We start from the raw sequence: 20,325 nt of genomic DNA, 5'->3' as shown, positions 1-20,325 counted from the left end.
GCTTCCCCTTTAGGATTTGCGCATGCACTCCAACTCGCCATACTCCTCCTGGCTCCCTGTGGCAGGCCTACTTTGAAGCATCATCGTGTATTAGTGACTGCTATTTTTTTTAATGACAGAGAAATACCTATCTGCACTCTGATTTTTATTAAAACTGAGTTGATAGGCTGGGCGGGGAGGTGGGTGGATCACCTAAGATCAGGAGTTCAAGACCAGCCTGGCCATCATGGTGAAACCCCATTTCTATTAAAAATATGAAAATCGGGCCAGGTGTGGTGGCTCATGCCTGTAATCCCAGCACTTTGGGAGGCTGAGGTGGCCGGATCACGAGGTCAGGAGTTCAAGACGAGACTGGCCAACATGGTGAAACCCCATCTCTACTAAAAAATATAAAAATTAACTGGGCACTGTGGCTTGTGCCTGTAATCCCAGCTAGGGAGGCTGAGGTAGGAGAATTGTTTGAACCGGGACCAGGGAGGCGGAGGTTGCAATGAGCCGAGGTGGCGCCACTGCACTCCAGCCTGGGCTACAGAATGAGACTCCATCTCAAAAACAAAAACAAAAATATGAAAATCAGTCGAGTGTAGTGGTGGATGCCTGTAGTCTTAGCTACTTGGAAGGCTGAGGCAGGAGACTCACTTGAACTCAGGAGGTGGAGGTTGCAGTGAGCTGAGGTCACGCCACTGCACTTCAGCCTGTGGGACAAGCGAGACTCCATTTCAAAAAAAAAAAAAAAAGTGAATTGAGAAAAGAAAGCAAGAAAAAGCCTAGTAGAGTGGTGGCAAATGCCTATAGACCCAGCTACTTGGGAGGCAGAAGCGAGAGGATCACTTGGGCCCAGGAGTTCCAGTCCAGCCTGGGCAACATAGCTAGACCCATCTCTAAACAAAAACAAAAAACAAGAAAAAGCAAGAAAGGCCAAAGTCTGTCCTTCATCACGTACCTTATTTTAAAATTTTATTTATTTATTTTTTTGAGACAGAGTTTTGCTCTTGTTGCCCAGGCTGAAGTGCAATAGTGCCATGGTGGCTCATGGCAACATCCGCCTCTCAGGTTCAAGTGATTCTCCTGCCTCAGCTTCCCGAGTAGCTGGGATTATAGGCATGTGCCACCACACCAGGCTAATTTTGTATTTTTAGTAGAGAAGGGGTTTCTCCATGTTGGTCAGGCTGGTCTCGAACTCCCAACCTCAGGCGATTCACCTGCCTTGGCCTCCCAAAGCGCTGGGATTACAGGCATGAGCCACCACACTTGGCCCGTCATTTACTTCTTAACAGTGAAGCCCATACTTCTGGTTTCTCACCTCAAAAGGAGAATCCGAGGTAGCTTTTTCTTGAGGATTAAGTAAGGTAAATAAATAATAACTATCACTCCCAGGTAATAAAGCTCATGTGTACATTTTTGACCTGCAAAGTAGATAAACTGAATGTATCTAGTCCCCAGTTTGTTGGAAACCTTTAGGAGAGTTCTCTGGGACAGGAGGTGGGCCTTGAACAGAGTTTGGAATATGAACTATTTTTTCGGCAGCAACTTAAATTTCGATCTGGCTGTCCACTATCCTTATAGACCACTGGAGTGCTTCCTCACTGATTTAAAGACTTACTATACAATGCTGGAGAATGCAGACATTTTGAGGAACACAGCTGATGAACTTCTTAATAGAATCACATTGAAACCTGCTTACCAATTATACACACCTTCCCAAATTGCCCTGCCTGACATTTTATCTAGTGCCTTCAGGGCTGGAATTACTACAGATAGTTATTTATTGGACAGTCTGATGTTAAGGGAGAACAGAAGTTGCTTGTCACAGTTACTAGATGTAATGAAAAGTATGAGAATTTGAGTAAAAAAGTATGTACCACCCAGATCTGAAGAATCGGAACTTCTGAAACCAAAGTTGGAGCAATGTCATTCTGTTGAGCTAGCGCTTAACGTAATTTCATTAAGTGCAACATAATTTCGAGGAAGAGGAAAGATTGCGAAGATGATGATGAGGTCTCAAGGAAATCCAGACATGAGGAGGAACAGACTGATGATGGCCTGGTAGACTCTCTCTAACCATTTCAAGTTGGACTTGTCAATACAAACCAATCAAGAGAATTAGGAAGCATACCAGGCTTTTAAGGTGAGCGGTGGCTATGGGCTGTGCCACTGCACTCCAGCCTGGGTGACAGTATTAATAAATAAATAAATAGTATCATGTGAAAACACCAAAATATATTAAACATTTCTATTTGTTATTTAATTTTTTTCTTTCACAGTAGTTCATGTAAAATAAAACATCTTCAAAAGAGCCAGAAAAAAAAAAGCTCAGTTTATTATCAGCAACATAATGGGCACATGTTGTTAATATCCTTATCCTGTGTGACGTTAGGGAATCCTTTCAAAATGAGCTCTCTCAAGGGATCACTTCAGCAGCACAGGTTAGATCTGCCCAGCAGCTAGAACTCATGAATCAAGGCTGGGAGTTATTGTCTAACACATAGTTATTAGAGGCCTACTATGTGTCTGGCACTGTCGTAGATACTTGGTATCTATATTGTAAACAAAGCAAATCCATTCCCGGCTCTTATGAAGGCTTACCACCAGTAAGTGGAGGAGATAGCAAATACATACTAAAATATGTATAATTGTGCCAGGAACAATATGTGCTGTAAAAAATAAGGCAAGGCAGAGGAACAGAGAAAATATAGGAGCATGTACTATCTGTATGAGTCCATTTTCTTTCTTTCTTTCTTTTTGAGACAGTTTCACTCTCGTTACCCAGGCTAGAGTGCAATGGCACAATCTCAGCTCACTGCAACCTCTGCCTCCTGGGTTCAAGCAATTCTCCTGCCTCAGCCTCCTGCGTAGTTGGGACTACAGGCATGTGCCACCATGCCCAGCTAATTTTTGTATTTTTAGTAGAGACATGGATTCATCATGTTAACCAGGATGGTCTCGATCTCTTGACCTTGTGATCCACCTGCCTTGGCCTCCTAAAGTGCTAGGATTATAGGCGTGAGCCACCGCACCTGGCCTGTATGAGTACATTTTCACACTGCTGATAAAGACATACCCTAGACTGGGAAATTTACAAAAGAAGGAGGTTTATTGGACTTACAGTTCCATGTGGCTGGGGAGACCTCACAATCATGGCAGAAGGCAAGGGAGGAGCAAGTCACATTTTACATGGATGGTGGAAGCAAAGAGAGCTTGCGCAGGGAAACTCCAGTTTTCAATGCTATCAGATTTCATGAGATCCATTCACTATCATGAGAACAGCATGGAAAAAGACCTGCCCTTCCCCATGATTCAGTCATCTTCCACGCAGTGTCCCTCCCACATCATGTGGGAATTATGGGAGCCACAAGATGAGATTTGGGTGGGGACACAGAGCCAAACCATATCACTATCATATATAGCTTGGAACAAAGAGATGGTTCTCCAGCAGGGACCTGAATGCAGTGAAGGAGAGAATCATGGAGCATTTGAGGGAGGGGCATCGCTGGCAGTCAGGACAGAGTGTTGCAAACAGTGACAAAGAGGCCAGTGAGGTAGTGACAGATCCTTGAGAGATTTCCAGGGGCCACATCCCTTCAGGCCTTGTAGACCATATGTAAACACCTAGATTTTAATAGTGCTTAGAAAACCTTGGAATAGTTTTTTTGAATTTTTTGAATTTTTAATTATTATGGGCACATAATAGTTTTATATAGTTATGGGGTACAAGTGATGTTTTGATACAGGCATCAATGTATAATGATCAAATCAGAGTGACTTGGGCATCTATCACCTCAAGCATTTATCCTTAGAATAATTTTAATCATGTAAGTTACATGATCTGCTTAGTTCTAAAAGGCTACAAGGTGGGCCATAGGCTCTGGGGAAGAAAGAGAAGAAGCAGGAGAGAGTCAGGAGGGTATGAGATCCTTGTTGGATCATGTGAGGAATGATAGTGGCTTGCATCAAAGGTGGTGGCAGTGGAGGATGTGAAACAGACAGATTGCGGGGACGCTCTTGGGCTGTGGCTTTGGAAGAGATCTTGATACATAAGAGTTTCAAGTTTTTGCAGTACATATGGAAGCAGATATCAAGAGCTCAGTTTCTGCATTAAGTTTTAGATGCCCAAAGAACATCCAAGAGGAGATGTTGAATGGACAGTTATATACACATCTGGAGTTCAAGGGAAAGGCTGGGGCTAGAGATAGAAAGTTTGAAATCATTATTTTATAGAGACAACATCTAAAGCCATGGAACTGAACTCATCAAAGACTTGAGTGTAGAATGAAAAAGAAGAGGCAGGAGGACACACTTAGTGTTCAGGCCCAGAATGAGCATGCGTTGGTCAGATTAGAAGGCATAGCCAGCACAGTAGGAACAGAACCAGAAGGGGCCATCTGAGGGGCCCCAGGTTGTATTGAAATCTTGATTTGTGAAGAAGGGAGCTTGCTCCCCAAGGTGATGTATTTTTAGACCATAGGTGTTTTAAGTATGGAAAGACCTAAGCAGTAATATTTTGCAAGTCCTGCACTTTACAGAAGTTGAGACTGAGACACAGGGAGGTTAATTACCCAAAGTCACACAGTAATTGGTTTGAGTTGATTAGGGATGATGTGTTCTGTTGGAGAGATGACAGCCTGGGCCAGAGGTGAGTATCACCTAATGAAGTTGGAATTGTTACCAGTCACTCCTATCTCCAGAGAAGAAAAGGAGGAGACAGGAACAGTCACAGGCATCAGCCATTGAACTTGTTTCTCAGAAATGCAGACTTTTACAGAGCACTTTCTGTATGCATAATACAATTCTAGACACTGTTCAACTGCAGAGTGAGAAGGTAAATATTCTCTCCTCCAAGGTTGTTTTCTTCAAGTTGGTGGAAAAGTTGAATAACCTATAGCAAGTATATATATGTACACACACACATACACACACACACACACTCTCTCTCTCTTTCTCTTTCTCTCTCTCTCTCTCTCTCTCTCTCTCTCTCTCATACACACACATAAACATTTATTCGGAAATTGAAGTTTGGTATTTTTTTAAATCAGAAATGAAGTAGCTGCCAAAGCTTCCTTAAGAGAGTGTCATGAATAGGATCCCTAGTACTAGGTGAGGCATCCGATGACTATTTGCTGAGTAAATTAAGGCTTTCTGCTTTCCTCAGTAGGAAACCACTCAAGGGATAAAGCAACCAAACTGAAAGGATAGAAGCATTTTCCCCCATATTTTAAATTAAAAAGCTATATTCATATAGGTGATACTGAAATCAATGCATTCTGTAAAACAGAATGTTCTTAAATATTCTACCACAAATGCTACTTTCAGTTAATCTTCACCTCATCACTCAGTATCATGTGAAAAAAAAAAAAACAAAAAAAAACAAAACAAAAAAAAACAACCTTTTTGTTCTCAATAAGCACATGCTTTGAATATCTAAATGCGTGTGTCTGGATAATATTGATGGGCCTTGGTCTCAGAAACCAAGGACACTGATGAGAACTGAGGGTTTATGACTATATTTGGGAATCATTTTCTGCTCTTTTTAAATTTTACTTTAAGTTCTGAGATACACATGCAGAATGTGCAGGTTTGTTACATAGGTATACACATGTCATAGTTGTTTGCTGTACCCATCAACCCATCATCTAGGTTTTAAGCCTTGCATGCATTAGGTATTTGTCCTAATGCTCTCCCTCCCTTTGCCCTCCACCTCCCGACAGGCCCCGGTGTGTGATGTTCCCCTCCCTGTGTCCATGTGTTCTCATTGTTCAACTCCCACTTACGAGTGAGAACATGTGGTGTTCGGTTTTCTGTTCCTGTGTTAGTTTATGATGGCTCCTAGCTTCATCCATGTCCCTGCAAAGGACATGAATTCATTCTTTTTTATGGCTAAATAGTATTCCATTGTGTATATGTGTCACCCTTTCTTTATCCAGTCCATCATTGATGGACATTTGGGTTGTTTCCAATTCTTTCCTATTGTAAATAGTGCTGCAATAAACGTACATGTGCATGTGTCTTTATAGTAGAATGACTTATAATCCTTTGGGGCAAAGACTTCATAACTAAAACACCAAAAACAAATGCAACAAAAGCCAAAATTGCCAAATGGGATCTAATTAAACTAAGGAGCTTTTGCACAGCAAAAGGAACTATTCTCAGAGAGAACAGGCAGTCTACAGAATGGAAGAACATTTTTGCAATACACCCATCTGACAAAGGTCTAATATCCAGAATCTACAAGGAACTTAAATTTTCTGCTCTTTTAATAGGGTTTTTTGGCGCTCTTTTTAGATATAAAAATATATCTATCTCCAAATTTTAAGAGTGTGTGTGTGTGTGTGTGTGTGTGTGTGTGTGTGTGTGCTTATTTGCATATGCATTTACCTCTTTATCTAGAACATATGGACTTCCAGATTTTTATGCAAACCCATACGTTTCTGTCTGGCATCATATGGCTCTAATTTGATTAAAAATCTCCGGTCCTCTAATGCGCTTCTTTGTTACATATTATCTAACTCATATGAGTGAGAATTCCCATTACAGAAGGGGGGGAAAAGAACTTGCTAAATAATCCTTCTGCAGTTTTTTTGGGGGGGGAATGTAAGATGTGAAAACTTGATAAAAACATAAAAATTTACTTTATAATAATATTTTGAAGACTCGATATACCCAGTATTTTTGGTGATATTTTATATTTTAATTCACAACTTTACACTAAACAAGATCCCAAAGTAGGAAAACATTGTGATAAAATTCTATGATTTTAAATATAGCGGGCAGCTGGAAAGAAGTGGAAATGTGTGTGCTGATGTGAGGGGTACGTTAGGGGCTTTCAGCTGTGAGTATTTTCAGTAAATATCTGCAAATATTACAGAGCGCATGCCAAGGGAGAAGGATCATAAAGCTCATAGGCTCTCACAACATATTTGGTAATTTCCATTAGAAATCTCTAAAATAAGTCTTATAGACAGGATCAGAGTCTCATCTAAAGAAATGTTTTGGCCAACACTGATGACTTTTCCTTTCAATTGGGAGAGCAAATATTGAATTTTGCCTCAAAGGTGGGTCCAATTCTGGGTGGCCCCAGGGGACAGGCTAGATAGATGTTTGGTTTTGATTGGGTTTTTCCTTTGTGGCAGAGAAAGTGTAAAATTTATTTCAAGATCCTTACTAGGGCGGCATGAACAGTGGATATGGTCACTTCATGAGGGATCTCACCAGGTGACTTTGGTCATGTGATTACAACCGGTAATTTTGATTCATCATGACAGACAGGTTCGGTTCATATATATTTTTCGGCACAGAGGTGGAATATACGTGTGACCTCTCACACCATTAGAAGTTTCTTAAATATATAAGGGCTGTGATTTTCGGGAGGAAGCTTAGTGTCAAATTCTTCCTGTCCTTTGATATCATTGAGAAGGTTTACTGTAAGTCAGCGTCATTGGTTTCCTCTCTGTACCTCAAAATTTGGCCCCAATCTGAAAGAAAGTTAAAAATATGAAAATCTACCTGCCTTGGAGAAACTGATGGAAATGGCAGTGTGTGCACACGTGGGCAGGTGCACAAAAACTCAGGCAGAAATAGGTGCCTCTCAGGGAGCTGATTTGCCACTTGAGAGAGAATAAAGAACTGGCAATATCCAGATGTTATAATTCTGTTCTCAATGATACTACTGGCAGCTCTGGTGCTCCAGGGGAAAGGAAGGGAGCAGGTATCTCCTGTGGTGAAATCACGGAGGAGAAAGACTGAAGCCTATTCTTTGTTGCACTTCACACTGAGTGCTTTACACAGAGCAGAGGCCCAATTAATGCTTGTGGAATTGAATTTATTGAATTGCACTGAAGGAAAAAGAGAGCTCAAGGGGCTTGGAGACTTCAAGAGTATATTGCAAGAGGATCAGTTTCAAGTCGAGACTGAAATTTTAAATCTCTGGATTTTTCTGTTGTAAACTGGAGATATATATATATATATATATATATATATATATATATATATATAATCTTAAATGGGAAACAAATAACAAATATATGTGTTGAAACTGCTGAACATTTGGTATTGGACCATATTTATATATGATACCTGAAAGGATATACTGATTTTCAACTAACATCATTATAATACATCTGAGTCAAAATTTATTTTCTTTACGTTTTTGTGAAATTCTGAATGATGATAACCAGGTAAAGTGAAGAAAAATTGCATAATTTTTAGTTAAGTAAAACTCCTAATGGAAAAAGTTTATCCATTAAATTTGAAGAGTGAGTTAAACTATTTTTGAATCTAAATTAATCTAAAAAGCCAAAATATTTTTGGCATTGGCAATTGGGATGCCTTTAGAATGTTCTCATAAATCAATGAAGATTTAAGATCTTCCTCAAATTTTGAAGATAAACTCATATTTGGGCTGTGATGAAGTGTGAAAAATTTCAGCATGTAAGTTGTTATTTTCAAATTTATGAGTGTGTGAGAACATTTCTCTGCTAAATTAATTACAGCAATAAACACTACAACCAATATAAAATGAAAGATAAAAGAAATTGTCCTAAAATTTGTAAAATCAAGAAGAAAGGTCAGTGGAAAAAAGTGAGATTTTACTTCAAGAATAAAGTATTCAGGATAGTTGATAAAAATACTGTTAGGATCCTATTTAAAAACAAAAAGAATTGGGTAAAATTGGTTTAAAAATTGTTGTTGGTTTTCTTTCACTTTTTGTAAATACTGTACCAAGTATTTTTTCTATGTTTCTCTAATTCTTGTAGTTCTTAAATAGTCCTTAATTTTTAAATCTATAAGCAAATAAAAACAAAATTCAATTGCTTTACCTAAGTCTTAAGGCTAAAAAGACAATATATACCTTCAGATTTTTTATTTTTAACTTCTGAGATAACATGTGGACCTAGAACTAGTTTTCTAATTAATCTAGTACTTTTAGTTCAAAATAATCAAAAACTGCTAAAAGATGAAAAGAGACAGTATTAAAAGTAATATAAAAACATCAAGTGATTTTTAGTTATATTTTCTGGGAGAAAAACATTAGGTCAATTACTTGTATTATTTTTACATTAAATCTTTGAAAATATTCAGTATAAACATTTTAGAATGTAGAAAACAAAAATCTCTATTACAATGAATAATATGATAAAGTAAAAATGTTGCTTTGTTTTTCATATTGTTAAATAATACGAGTTAAATAGTGCATTAAAGACTACCTGATAATTTAGCAACTGCTTTATCATTCTAGCAGAATTTATTTTTAGAATCAGTAAACAACAAAATAAAAGATGTAATTGCAATATCTTTAAAACACCATTTACACTGAAAAATACTGAATGAAATACATTTAATGGTGAAAATTTTGAAATATTATTATAAGTGGAATGTTTGGACCCTTAGGACCGCATACACATGACAGATGAAAAATATTAAAGGAGGTATTTACCACAAAGAATATTTCCCCAACAGAAATTTAGAAAGGGGTCTGGTCTGTTAGAGTAATAGGTTATATGAAAACCTTCAAACATCTTAATTCAGGAAGATGAATGTCAGGAAGCTTAGTGAGTTGGGAGAGTTGGAGTTTGCTGATCAAAACATACAGCAATATGTATTTCAGTGGGACCAGAGAACATTCACATGAAAATGTGAATAAGCAAAGATGATGGGTCTTAGACCACCTTCACTTTCCTTTCCTTCATGTTAACAATCAGAAGAAGTTTAATCAATGAAAAAAAATAAACCATCAACAGGCTTTAGATATAAATATAGAAGAGATGAGTAAAACTGTAGAACAAAACAGTGAAAAAACCTAGAATGAAACACTGGAATTAGTAACTATTTTGTTATCCATTGACGGAACTATCACAAAGTGATGTGTGCGTGTGTGTGTGTGTGTGTGTGTGTGTGTGTGTGTGTGTGTAGCTACAGATGTATTGACTTACCTACTACTGCTTTTTTCAAAGATTATATTTAAACACAAGCGATGAAGTACCACTAAAGTATTTTTAGTATGAACTGATCCTTTTACATTTCCTCTTTTCAATAAAGTTGGATTGCATGAAGTGAATAAAGCTGCTTTACTTGATCTTATCAGCCTACAGCAGATGAAGAAAGAATTTCTAATGGCACCTACGTCATTGACTGCAGTCATTAGAGAAATAGAGAAATAGAATTGTTCAATATGGCTCTTACATTGCTCTGATACGATGGCAGTTTTGGTGAGGATTTTGATATTTAATGACTGCATAAGGGCAGAGCAAGTCTTTTAAGCCCATTTCTGATGAAATGGTAACCATGTAACTTCAGAATAAGAAAAAAGGGGGGAGGGGAATAATAAATTTCTTGATCAGATAATGCTGAAGGCATTAGAAGAGGCCAATAATGATATAGTTAATGAATACATTCTTTACACAAGTGTGTCACTATCCTTGGCCAGCATAAAAACTGTCCTTACCCAATAGTGTTTCCTCAAACACTTGAAATTGAAGAAGATAAAGCTTAGTATTTCTAGTTACCTCCAACTTCCAGATTTAGATATAGATGATAGGCTTTTTGAATTAAAATATTTGATCAAAGTTATGAATCTTGTTCTTTAAAAGCTGTAAGAAAACTAAGATGCTTCTAAATTTTAACTTAAAGTCATATCGTAGGAATGCCAAGTTTAAAAATGGAACAATGTTCTACCTTACAGTTAGACTTAGTATGAAATTAGTTCAGAAGAGACTGATTGGATAGTTACTTGTAAATGTGTTCCTGGATACACTTAGCCAGGAAGAATGATGGAGGAGCTCTTCTTTTGACTAATAACACATTTCATGCTCTTTAGTATGTCTTTATATCTGTGTCAAATCTGAAATCAACGAGCTATGGATAAAAAATGGGCTGAATGTTGGAAGATGCCAATAAGACCCATTCTACTTAACCTTTCATTTGTGCCAAAATAATTTGTTTGAAATGCTGAATTCATGTGCTGAATAATTTGTTTGAAATGCTAGGCTATAGATCTGGGGGCAGAACTGGTGAAAAACAGCCAGCTTTGGAGCTGGCAGGTTGAAGAGAATAAGAACATTTGGGTTAAAGTGAATCTCTATGGAGGAATGGAGCCTTTTTAGGAAGGGAACATCAGAGTGAAAAAAAAAAGGAATTCTTTTTCAGGGCTAGGATGGATAACAAAGGCTACACAAGGTGGGTAATAGAAATTTGAGTTTCTGAAAGATGACTTCCAGGAAGAACCCCCTCCCCACCCCGCTGTGTGGAGACATATCTTGGGGTTTAAGATATGTAAGAAGTCTGTGACGCTGCAAATTCTTTCTACCAGGCAGGGCCTCATGGGATTAATCAGAGCCCAGCTGTGTGGAGGAGGAACAGCTGGAACATCTGGGTGGGGGCTAACCGAGGGTCTGGTAAGCTAGCAACTACTGAGAGAGAACATTCCTTCGGAACACCCAAGCTCACTGCTGTGGCAGGGAAGAAAAGGAGCTGGAGGCCATAAGCCCTGGTCTTCCACTCTCATCAAATACATCCCAGTGGTCAATGCATGCCACAAATTTTTGTGAGAATCCTCATTTCTGATGTGCGTGTATTTAGCATGTACTATGTCTTCAAACGGTTCACATTTAATATTTTCCCATATGGCTTTGAGATGCATCTGGGGGAAAATTGGTGCTGTCACCTTTCAGGATGAAGAGCAAATGCTAAATTTTAATTACGAGCAATATCAGGATGTCTTTGAGAACACTGTTCTTAACTTCAGTAAGACTTTTTGGTTCTTTTAAAACTCCTTTGCACGGTATCTCAGAATCACAATTTTTAATTTTAAAAAGGATCATCGTGATGAGCTTATTCAACATTTACATTTTATAGGCAACAGAATGGAGGTCTAGGGGGATTAAGTGGCTTACCTAAGGTCATTTTCATAGAAATGAAAAAAAAAATCTTGAACAAATTTTCTAGCTTTTTTATATTAGGGTGAAAAAGACCATTTCCTTATTCACTTCCCAACAAATCACTCACCCCCTGTCCTGAAGCTCAAGGCCTGCTCTCTTCCATGGATACTCACATTCCCTTGATTCACTACTTGATAGTAAGTGGACTGGGGGAAGAAAGTCTATTAAAGACTATGCTGTTTAAACATAGTGCTTACATTTTAGACACAGTAGGAATAACAGTAGAGAAAGCAATTAGCAGGAAGAATGTCAGAAAGTGAGTCTATAAAGAAAAACCACTACCTTTAAACTGTCAAAGAAAGCTTGGATATGTAACAGACTTTTGCCAATGAAGACATGATTAAAATAAATTTTGAGGTGGGCATGGTGTGGGGGGGTTTATATAAAGAATACAGTTAGGCTGGGTACAGTGGCTCTGTAATCCCAGCATTTTGGGAGGCCAAGGTAGGAGGATCACTTGAGGCCAGGAGTTTGAAACCACTGTGGCAACATAGTGAGACCTTGTCTCTATATAAAAATTTTAAAATTAGCTGGATGTCCTGGTGGCATGCCTATAGTCCGAGCTATTCAGGAGGCTGAGGAGGGATTGTTTGAGCCTAGGAGTTCAAGACTGCAGTGAGCTATGATTGCACCACCAGCCTGGGCAGCAGAGTGAGATCCTGTCTCAAAAAAAAAAAATCAGTCAGATAGAAAGTTTCATAGAAAAGATGGAAAGATGGAAAGATTCAGGGGCTGGGAGCCTGAGTGTGTACTGAATGAGGGCGCTTAGATCTATGTGTAACTGTGTGTGCTGAGATAATATTTATCAACGGAATAGCTAATGATAAGTTAATTAGGATCTCTTATATAGTTTGATTCAGAAGGAGAGTTATTATTTGCCTCATGGAATGACCTGAGCCTATATAGATGTTTAAATTTGCCAAAATACTAATTTTGTTTAGGCCCTCAGAAAAAGATAAAAAATAGTCAACAGCACATACTTACATAATACAACCACATTATTTCCACTGACGGGGAATGAAATCCAACAGTTAGTATGTATTTATTAATTTAACAGCATATGCTAATGTGTTAAACCTAACCTCCTGCTTATTAGAATGAAATAAATGAATGTTATTAGAAATAATATTACAGGTCAAGCAGAAGACAGCCCTACACAATATTCTTGCTGAATAAATAAATAACTATGGTGGACTGACTTTTCTAAAGGAGACATCAATTGAAACAAGTGATTAAAGCTGACAATGGAATTGTACAAATGACCTAATTAATGAATTTTCTAATATTTTTCATGTTTATAAACATTAGCCCCTGTTTATACACTATGTGCATAAATATGCATGCTTTACAATGACTGGCATCTGTAACTGGATACAGATCATGCTGCTCTGTGACATCTGTGAATTCTGACATATCATTCCATTGTAAGCTGGAGAAAGTTCTGATTTCCCTTTTTTTTTTTTTTTTTTCTGCCACTGACTTGGAGACCGTTGACTTGGCAAAGCCCCTAACCTGATCTCAGATAAAACCGACCATTTACAAGACATCAAATCTTCTGCAGCTTTGGATTAAGGATTCTGACCTTAAAAAAAAAAAAAAAAAAGTTCTACTTCCAATCACCTCTTCTCTTTGTAAATACGATAAACTGATGGCTATTTTGCTCATACTCCCTGACAGTAGTAAGATAATGTCACTCTTCAAATAAGTTCTTACTGGTTACCTTTTGATGGGTTTATCAGCTGCCAACAACATAATGGAGAACTATTTTGGTGAAGCCAGTCACGCCAGTCCCATAAATGAGAATATCCCTGTGTGAAGTCTGAGCATTACACGTAGGTCTCCATGGCACAGGGTTCTGAGAGAATTAGAGCTTCTTCCATGCTCTTTCTTGTCTTCCCAGCCCTCATGTAATTATAGTAGAAAGCGCCATTACTCATTACCTCATGACTAGTATATGGGCTTAGGTTAAAGAGTAGTGTTACTGTTTCATTAGGAACTCTGAAATTAGTAACATCATCCTTGCTCCATATCCTATTAACGAAGATCAGCTCCTTGTCCAAAAACATGAGAAGCTCATAGTTGGTGGTGTTCTCTTTGCAAGTGTTTGGTTTTTAAAACTGTCTTTTCTTCTAACCTGCTAGAACTCATTTTTTTTTTTTCCCAACTTCTCAAAAATGTAGACAGGATTAACTAGCCCATTTTTTTTTCCTCCTACATATGAAACACAATATTTTATGTTTTGTGTGTTTTTACTGGTAGTTTTATCAGCACTAAAAATGCTTTGTTACATGTATTGTTCTCTAAAATATACATATTTTAAATGTATAGGAAAATTATAAATTATTTCAAGGGTTTTGGTGAAATGTCAGGATGGCTCTGTATAGCGTGTGACTGTCTTGTGTTGCCAAAACATTTTAACCTACAGCTGTGGTCTCCTGATTAAGCATTTAAAAACCAAATACAAATCAAATGTAGAAACAGGATCAAATACTAACAAAGGTATTTTTCTTTCATCTTCACAAGAACATTTCATTTGGAATTAGTAGTTTCATAAAAGCACAAATATAAATGTCAATGAATTGTATATTATACAGATGATATTGCAGAAACAAAAATCTTTGCATTTACTGATACCTCATTTGGAAACCACAAAATACTGGATGCATCCTAAGAGGAACAGTAGTGGGGGAAAGCAGAGTTAGATACGTCTGCCTCTACACTTTTGAAATGTGTCTTAGATGACTATAATTTATTTGCTATATTATTATGGGGTAACGTTCAGGTCTATTCCATAGGTTTATGATTTTTGTGGGCAGAATAATGCAAAACAAGTCCAGGGTGTGTTTTAGTGAGTAGAACCCCACTTGCTCTGTATTTTTTTCCTGGAGTTACGTAAGAATGTAGACATTAATTCTTGCATTTATGGAACACCTTTTTGTCATTTAAATTCATTTTTATTCAGTCTTTTTCATTTAAGCATGCTTCAATGTATTTATAATAAATGAGAATACATATAAACCTTCCAGAACATCTCTGGGAATACGGAATTATATTAATGACACTCTTAATGTCATTTATTTGACATGGGATCTGATTATGCCATTAAAGACCTAGTTCCTCTGATACTCACACAGGGATTAGAAATAACTGAATTGGGGAAACATCCCAGAAACTAGGAATAGTTATTTTTAAATTCAATGGCAGAATTCACACGTTTAAAATGGTACAATTCACAGTTCTTCCTCTTCTGGAATGTTAAATCTTGTTTGAGAGGAAATTCGTATATTCATGATAAATTAGAAAACAATTTAGAAGCAACCTATAAAATATAGTGTTTCGGTCTGTAAGTGCCATTCAGAACATGAAAAAAAAAAAAAAAACACTGTGGGCTCATGTTAATTCAGAAAAACTTCATGGAGAGGGCAAATTTTGAGCTGCATATTTAAGATGTGCAGGATTTAGCAGAAAGAGACAAGAAAAGGCTAGGAGTGAATAGGAGCATGTGATGGGTCAAGGTGGCTAGGAGTGCTGTCAGAGGCAAGAAACCATTCCTCTTAGGATGCACCAAGAATGTTACAAGACTGAGAAAGTAAACTGGCACCAGTTCATACGGACCCTTAATGTGGGGTTGAGACTTTCAACTTTATTCTAATATGCAAACTAAGCTAATATATATATATATATATATATATATATATATATATTTTTTTTTTTTTTTTTTTTTTTTGAGATGGAGTCTCACGCTGTTACCCAGACTGGAGTGCAGTGGTGCAATCTCAGCTCACTGCAACTTCTGCTTCCCAGGTTCAGGTGATTCTCCTGTCTCAGCTTCCCCAGTAGCTAGGATTATAGGCATGCACCCCCACACCCATCTAATTTTTGTATTTTTAGTAGAGATGGGGTTTTACCATGTTAGTCAGGCCGGTCTTGAATGCCTGACCTTGTGATTTACCCACAGTGGCCTCCCAAAGTGCTGAGATTACAGGTGTGAGCCACCACACCCGGCCTGCTAATAATAGATTTTTAACAAATGAAATACATGGTGAAAATGACTGTATTGTATGACCAACATTAAATAAAATGGTGACACTCAGAAACTAGGTAGTCAACTATTAAAAATGAGAAGTAAAGTCATGACAATAAATTAGAACAACAGTAGTATAACATGAGGAGGAGAAATAAACCAGAAACTTTGGGAAGCATGTGTACTAGGACTCAGTGGCTACATGAGTGTGGCGGGAGAGAGATGCAATGAAGTTGACTTCAAAATATGCAACTCATGAAAGCAAGGTAGTATAGGAGATATTCATTAAAATAGAAAGTGTCTTAGTCTCTGTTGGGCTGCAACAACAAAATACCACAAACTGTATGTAATTTGCAAAGAATAGAAATTTGTCTTTCATAGTTTTGGAGGCTGGGAAGTCCAAGGTCAAGACACTGGCAGGTTTGGTGTCTGGTGAGAGTCCAGTCTCTGACTCCAAGATGATGACCTGAATGCTGCAGCCTTCAGAGAGGACAAATGCTATGTTCTCACATGGCAGAATGCAAAAGGGTAAGAAGGTCGAATTCCCTCTGTTAAACTCTTTTAGAAGGGTACCTAATTCTATACACGAGGAAGGAGTCCTCATGCCTTAATGGCTTAATCACCTCTTAAACAACCTCTCCCCTTTCTCCCATATTATCACACTGGCCCCACCTGAATTTTGGAGGGGACACATTCAAATCATAACAAAAAATTAGATAAATGATTCATTTTTGATCATTACATACACTAGATTTGACCTTACAAACATGACCACCTGATTGGACATGTTCTGTAAACAACTGGAAATAAATCAAGAATGAAGGCTTAGGTTGAAACTGCAGGTTTGATAATGAGCACATGGGTGATAGGCAACATGACAAGAGTGGATGAGCAATCTAAGGAACTGGATAAAGAAAGAAAAGCAGAGCAAGCATAGAAAATCTGAGAGTTTGATTTGAAGAGAAGTGGCAGAAATAGAAGCAAGAAAGGAGATAAAGAAAAAGAAAATAGGCCGGGCGCAGTGGCTCAAGCCTGTAATCCCAGCACTTTGGGAAGCCGAGGCAGGCAGATCACAAGGTCAAGAGATCGAGACCATCCTGGTCAACATGGTAAAACCCCGCCTCTACTAAAAATACAAAAATTAGCTGGGCATGGTGGCATGTACCTGTAATTCCAGCTACTTAGGAGGCTGGAAAGTGGGAGGAGGAGGTTGCAGTGAGCCAAGATTGTGCCACTGCACTCCAGCCTGGTGCCTGGCGACAGAGTGAAACTCGTCTCAAAACAAAACAAAACAAAACAAAACAAAACAAAAAAACAAAAAAAAAAAACAACCAACCAACAAACCAAAAACAAACAAACAAACAAAAAACAAGAAGAAAAAGAAAATAGGAAAGATATGAGGATGGCTAAGAGCAGTCCAGGAAGAGGTTGCGAAGGAGGAGATCATGGTCTCAAAAGCTGCAGACATGGCCGGTGCTAGTATTAGGAAAGACCGTCTGGATTTGTACTATAGGGGTTGTAAATATTAGATTAAATGGATTGTTTAGGGAGGGAAACATTTAGTGCAAATGTTAGTTGCTTAAGATGACAAGGCTTCAATTTATATTTTAGATGCATTTTTCTCCTATTAGGGAACCGGCAGCCAACTCCTCCGTTTGTTTCTTATTAGAATTGAGCAGTTCAGCTGAACTAATTTAAGTTTTTGAGCTTATGAACAGCTGCAACTTTGTATTTAAATTTCATCTGCTCTCTGTCCTACTTAATGTTCCAGTAACAATCCATCTTACTTTCAAGTCTGACAATTTCATAAGGGTATTGACCACCCACAGAGAGTATGCCTTCAAAAGGGAAAGCCCTTTAAGAGCTGTGTTGAGTGAAGCACAAATGCTTAGATTGTAGTCAATACTATTAGAACTGAACTGGGATAAGAGTGCAGTGATTCAGAAGAATTAGTTCCATTATTTTTACTGATGCTTCAGGAAAGTAATAGCATCCAGGAAAACAATAGAATTTAGGGCACTGTGATGGTCATTGGGATACTATGCTCTGTTGTTGAACAGTCCCACTAAAATTTTTCAGTAAAAGTGCAGTTAAACATATAGAACTGAAAACTGCACAAACCCTACAGACACTAAAGATTTTCCATATAAATGGTTGGGTCCCCTTTAAGTAAAAATAATGAACAAGACTATATTCTACTTGCTTTATAACAGACACTTCTGATAAGAAGTGATTTTATTCTAATAATAGAGTGGGGACACAGTTTAGTCTAACATGTTAGAATAAATTGCTTGATTTTAATAATCTTAAGTGCAATTTTTTAAAAAAAACCTGCAAAGAATATTGACATTTAGAAACCTTTTAATAGTAGCATAATTCCTATATATAAAGCTAAGATAGTAAGGGATCTATTTTTTTCTTCTTTCAACTGAGCTGCTTTGTATTTTAGTAGTCTTTTTTTTTTTCTTTGAAAACCAGATTCCTATTTATAAATATTTCGGAATCAGGACAGTACTCCTTTAAATTAAGTCTGTTCCTGAAGTGACCCATATCTGGCCATCGGGTAACCTGTATCAGGTAGTACCACATGTTCACAATCAACCCCAGCATGCACCCCTTGGGCTGATAACTAAAATGTGACAATTCTGATAATTAAACCACCTAAAGCCAGCGGCTGATGTCTTGCATTAATTCAAAACAGCTTAAGGTGAAACAGCGCACTATCCAATTACCAGAGACATGACTATATACGCTGTCAACCATGTTGGCATGGCTTTTCTCAGATACACTGAACCTGATACCTGACAAAAACTGTAATTTAAACAAATGAAGGGGGTGGCTGATGGATTGTAGCCTGTTTAATCTAACTATTAGTCCCTCTGAAGACTTTGCTTGATTAGCAAGGCTGAGTAGGTCAGAGGATGACATTTTCCAATCAACCTAACATTCACGGAGAAATTATATTTTTCTGTATCATTCATTAAGAGCTAGTGGAATTCAGATTTTTGGCTTATAAGGAAGATCCCAATTAATTAAAGTAATGAAGAAGAAAAATAAAACCAAATTACTTTTATACTGGGGTTTAGTTTTAACATTTATATGCATAGATTCCAACAGCAGTAGAGGATGTTAAGAATTTCAGCACTCTTCCCAAAATGCAACCAGAAAATACTACAATGGAAGGCACAGTTCCAAGGATTATATTTTTCTGTATCTTTGTTGTTCAAAGCAAGAGCAGTCATGAAGCATATCATTAATTTTAGGATTAATTTGTAATTAAGGCCCATTCAATTAGATGGTTCCCACCTCTTCTCTACCACGGCTACCACGATCATTAAATAGTATTGATTGTATGCCAAAAACTGCCTCTAAATGCATACCATGTGTATTAGGCTGTTCTTGAACTGCTGCAAAAAAATACCTGAGGCTGGGTGATGTATTTTTTTAAAAAAGGTTTTTTTTTTTTGTTGTTTTTTTTTTTTTTGAGATGGAGTTTTGCTCTTGTTACTCAGGCTGGAGTGCAAGGCGCGATCTCGGCTCACCGCAACCTCCGCCTCCTGGGTTCAGGCAATTCTCCTGCCTCAGCCTCTTGAGTAGCTGGGATTACAGGTATGTGCCACCATGCCCAGCTATTTTTTTTTTTTTTTGTATTTTTGGTAGAGATGGGGTTTCATCATGTTGACCAGGATGGTCTAGATCTCTTGACCTCGTGATCCACCCTTCTCGGCCTCCTAAAGTGCTGGGATTACAGGAGTGAGACACCACGCCCGGCCTAAAAAAGGTTTTATTCCTGTTTACAGTTCTGCAGGCTGTATAGGCAGGGTGGTGCCAGCATCTGCTTCTGGTAAGGTCCTCAGGAAACTTCCAATCATAGCAGAAGGGAATAGGGAGCCAGCATATCACATGGTGAGAGTGGAAGCAAGAGAGTAGGTTGGGAATGGGAGTGCCACACACTTTTAAACAACCAGATCCTACATGAACTCATACATCACCAAAGGGATGGAGCTAAGCCCTTCGTGAAGGATCCACCCTGTGATCCAATATCCCCCACCAGGCCCAACCTCCAACACTGGGCATTACATTTCGGCATGAGATTTCTAGGGGACAAACATCCAAACCATATCACCATGTAAGTGAAGTGTGATGGTTCATTTAATGTGTCAACTTTAGTGGGCTAAGGGATGCACAGGTAGTCGGTGGTCTGTGAGGATGTTTCTGGAAGAGATCAGCATTTGAATCGGTGAACTGACAAAGAAGATCCTTTTCCCCAGTGAGAGTGGGCATCATCTAATCTCTTGAGTGCCCACATAGAACAAAAAGGTGGAGGAAAAGTGAATTTTCTTCTGTTTGAGCTGGAATATACATCTCCTG

General features: G+C 38.1%; 1 protein-coding gene and 1 pseudogene across 14 annotated transcripts in view; one reads left to right on the top strand and one right to left on the bottom strand.

The window, feature by feature from the left end:
* Positions 1 to 20,325, bottom strand: part of TENM3 (teneurin transmembrane protein 3) — a 2,726,163-nt gene that overhangs the window by 890,794 nt on the left and 1,815,044 nt on the right. The window lies entirely within an intron of this gene.
* Positions 1,360 to 2,061, top strand: LOC101035175 (cyclin-H-like; annotated as a pseudogene).

The sequence above is a fragment of the Saimiri boliviensis genome, chromosome 3 (assembly GCF_048565385.1).
Source record: "Saimiri boliviensis isolate mSaiBol1 chromosome 3, mSaiBol1.pri, whole genome shotgun sequence".
Lineage (NCBI taxonomy): Eukaryota > Metazoa > Chordata > Mammalia > Primates > Cebidae > Saimiri > Saimiri boliviensis.
This window is presented reverse-complemented; position numbering and strand designations above follow the sequence as displayed.